This window comes from Sceloporus undulatus, chromosome 1, assembly GCF_019175285.1.
Source record: "Sceloporus undulatus isolate JIND9_A2432 ecotype Alabama chromosome 1, SceUnd_v1.1, whole genome shotgun sequence".
NCBI lineage: Eukaryota > Metazoa > Chordata > Lepidosauria > Squamata > Phrynosomatidae > Sceloporus > Sceloporus undulatus.
Genome location: NC_056522.1, coordinates 122,917,321 through 122,921,123, shown reverse-complemented (window position 1 = coordinate 122,921,123; position 3,803 = coordinate 122,917,321). Strand labels below are relative to the sequence as shown.

The 3,803-nt window shown below is 39.7% G+C and overlaps 1 protein-coding gene across 1 annotated transcript in view; it reads left to right on the top strand.

Moving 5' to 3' along the window:
* Positions 1-372: 372 nt before the first annotated feature.
* The window catches only part of ANKRD6 (ankyrin repeat domain 6), a 118,164-nt gene continuing 114,733 nt past the window's right edge, over positions 373-3,803 (top strand). Inside the window, exon 1 of the mRNA XM_042466457.1 lies at positions 373-518. The gene's annotated coding sequence lies outside the window, so the exon portion shown is untranslated. The remainder of the gene's footprint in view (positions 519-3,803) is intronic.

Genomic DNA, 3,803 nt, shown 5'->3' with positions numbered 1-3,803 from the left:
GATAATCTTCCATATTCTCTTCTAAAATCTTTTATTTCAGAGATTAAGCACTGGAGACTTTTTTTCCTTTTCTTTTCACCTACTGTTGGTTTACTTTCTACAGAAGGAGTCTTTTTCATGGTGCATGGATCCTATAGGCAGCAAGAACTTCAGTGAGGTTATTTTGGTTGCCATGTGCTTCATATGTGATGAGGTTTTTCACTGTGCACAAATGTTCTAGGAAGCTACTTTTGCTCTGTGTTTCATGCATCTCTGTATCAATCTTCTTCTAGATGGCATGTTATCAGAAAGTTGATAAATGGTATGAAGTGAACCACAAGCTATTAACCAACGAATCTCTGATGTTTATTTTCAATATTTTTTTTCATACAGCATGTTTTCCACTTATAAACTCAACTTAGAGGGCCTGAGCAGATGGGCCAGGATAGCCCAGGCTCACAAGGGTTAATACCTGGGTTGGCACAAGGAAGAGCGAGTGTTCACACACCCATCCCTGCACTGACCTGCGACCTGCACAGGTGTGTACTCCTTACCTTGCTCTGCATCACTTCAACTGAGAAGCTCATCGCATTGCCACATCTGATGTGGAAACAGGGCACCCACATGGCCAGGCCCCTTGTTTCCACTTCAGACACGTTGATGGGGGGAGCTCTTGAGGAAAAGTGATGGAGCATGGGCAGGTGCAAAAACTCCAGACAAAATCAGGGGTATTTTACCCTGGGGTAAAGGCTATTTACCCCAGGGTCAAGCCACATTCTCAAGATCCACATGTGGTCTTGCAGGAGTGGGCCTGATCCAACCCTGGGGCTTTTGGTCTACATTGTCTAATCTAGACAGCATGAGGCCAGGGGGAACCTGGGTTTTATGGCCTGTGCAGATAACCCCCTCAAAAGAACTTGAGATCATAAATGTACTTTATGTAAGAGGAAGTAGGAATGCCTGCTGACTTGGTACTGTAGTACTGCTTTATGTAGTTTACCTGGAATAACACTGAACATTTCTCCATGATGGAGAACTATTGTCTGGCATCCTTTGGACTAAAAGATTCAGTCCTTGGCATCTCCAGTGAGGCAGCACTTCGTGGAGTTCAACTGTCCTTAAAGTACCAAGTCACAGCTGATCTCTAAAGCTAAGCAGTGTCAGGCCTGGTTAGTGTTTGGAGGGAAATCTGCCACAGAATACCCAATGTTGTAAGCTATATTTGAAAGAAGACAATGGCAAACCACTTTCATCCCTAAGAAAACCCTATGAAATTCATGAAATTCCCAGATATCAACAGGCAGCTTGAAGGCACATATTGCTACTACTGCTATTACTACAATTTACTGTTGTTGTTGTGTGCCTTCAAGTTGTTTCTGACTTATGGCAACTCCAAGGTGAACCTGTGATGAGGATTTCTTGCTACAATTTGTTCAGAGAGGTTTGCCTTTGCTTTCCTCTGAGGCTGAGAGAATGTGACTCACCAAAGACCACCCAGTGTGTTCCCATGGCTGATCAGGGATTTGAACCCTGGTCTCCAGAGTCATAGTCCAACACTCAAACCACTACATCACACTGATTCTCTGTTACTGCCAGTTTACTTTGGACAGCCAGGTGTGGGCCTGAATACCTTTCTTTGAATCAGAATTTGGAACTTGTCATTGGGAGTACTGTGGACCCTTGTTATACGCTGGGGTTTGGTTCCAAGATCCCCAGTGGATAACAAAATCCATGGATGCTCAAGTCCCATTAAATATAATGGCATAGCAAAATGGTGTCCCTTATAAAAAATGGAAAATCAAGGTTTGATATTTGAAATTTATACTTTTTTTGAACATTTTCAAACCGTGGATGCTTGAATCCGTGTATAAAAAATCCGTGTATAATAAGGGTCGACTGTATATAACCTCATTTTAGTAAAGTTGTCTTGTGATTGAACTATAGAAGAACAACTCCAAAGCCCTTTAATGTCATCCAATTTTTATAATTTATGCCTGGCCATCATCCAGTTTAGATTATTTTCATGTACCCATGAAGTAACTTTTAAAAAAGGTTCAGAATCTTCAAATGATAAAGAATGTGATTGTGTGATTTCTAACCAGAAATGTCTGGAAGGAATGCACAGCATGATAATTTTGTGTCAGCTCTTGTTGGCTTCCATTCCTCCAGTTCAGAGTGCTCAGTTCAGAAACTCAGATTTAGTGGCCTGGTTCCAGCAATTGTGTAAACTGTCTGCTTGGCCCTATTGTTCCTGGCTTTTTGATGAGCACTAAAAATCTTTTTATTCTAGATTTTTCTGGTGAGATTATTTAGTTTGTCTTCTGATGTTCCTGCTCACTTGGTTTAACCCCCACACACAATACAATATTCTGAGGTTATTTTGATAAAACAGATATAATAAATTGTTGCCTATTTTGTTTTTTCCCCTAGTTTATGTCCCTCATACACCATAGAAATACTGGACTCTTGAGTAACAGGGCATCATCAATAATTTCTGGGAGTAAGCAGTGGTAAGAGTCAAGTTACAAGAGATCAATATTAACCATAGAGAGAGACTGTTTGTCAGGAGAGGATGTTTTAGCAGAACTTTACTGTTTAATAGCTTATGCGGTTTTGGATGAATGCATTTCAATAGCCTGATTGCAAAGTATAACACCTTTAGAGTGTAACACATTAAACTACAAACTGATATGATCAGTTTTCATAACTGTATAAACAATGAAACTCCCCGTCGGTTTTAAAATTGGAAATAATAACAAAACATAACAATTAGCATTGCCTGAGGTAACATGCAAGAACACATTAAAAACATAAATTGATCTTGAGATTTGCTGATGTTTTCCCTCTTGTAGTCTGCTTGGATAGGTTTTACGTGAAAGATTATAACAACTGCAGAAGCAGCAAATAGAAGTGTTACGTTACATATTTATGTCTTCCAGAGAAATGCACCACTGAGGCTGATAACCAAGTGCTTTCAACATATTAACTGGATTTCTGCCCTAATGGGTGTTCACTAGATAAATTCACTAGATAAATTCTTAACTTCCTGCATTTTAATGTCCCTTGGATAATTTGAAAAGATCTTATTCACATGTCCAATGGTCTACATGTGAATCTAAGCTACAGTATTGAAGCTAAGTGGGCTGTTAAAATCGTACTGAAGTGAATGAGGCTTGAGCATTCTAGCTGTGTTCAGGATTGCAAGCAAGGATAGCGTTTAGTGACCAATGCCACTGAGAAAAAAAAGTATAATTTCCTTAGTCATTGTTAAGTGAGTCAGTCTTATATGAGAGATACTTCTTACAGAGATTTCAGTTATGCATTGATTATACAACAGTTTAATACTGTCTTAATATGGGAGCCGAGAGAAAAACTTCTCAGTTTTTTCCCAATAAAACAAAATTTCTCTGTTGTAAATATATGGTTATATATCATTAACATCACATATTTTATGTTAAAACAGAAAAAACAGATAATACAGAAATTAAATACCGTATATACTCAACTATAAGTCGAAAAATTTATGCCCCAAAATGAACTCCAAAATCCTGGGTAGATTTATGGAAGGGTCAATGAGTTAATGCTAATAAATTTTGTGAAAGAAGAAGTGCCCACCTTCCTCTGTAGCCTTGTAACAGCTCCCTGTTTGAAGCCCCAGTGCCGGCTCTCCTCTCTCCCTCTGTGTGTGTGTGTGTCTGTTTCCCAGGCTCTCAGCCTTCCTGCGGAGCCAGACCTAACAAGCTGCTGCTAAGGAAAGGGACACACAGAAAGTATGCCCTGGCTTGTACCCCGTTTTGCCTGGAAGTCCTGGGGGTGAGAAGGAG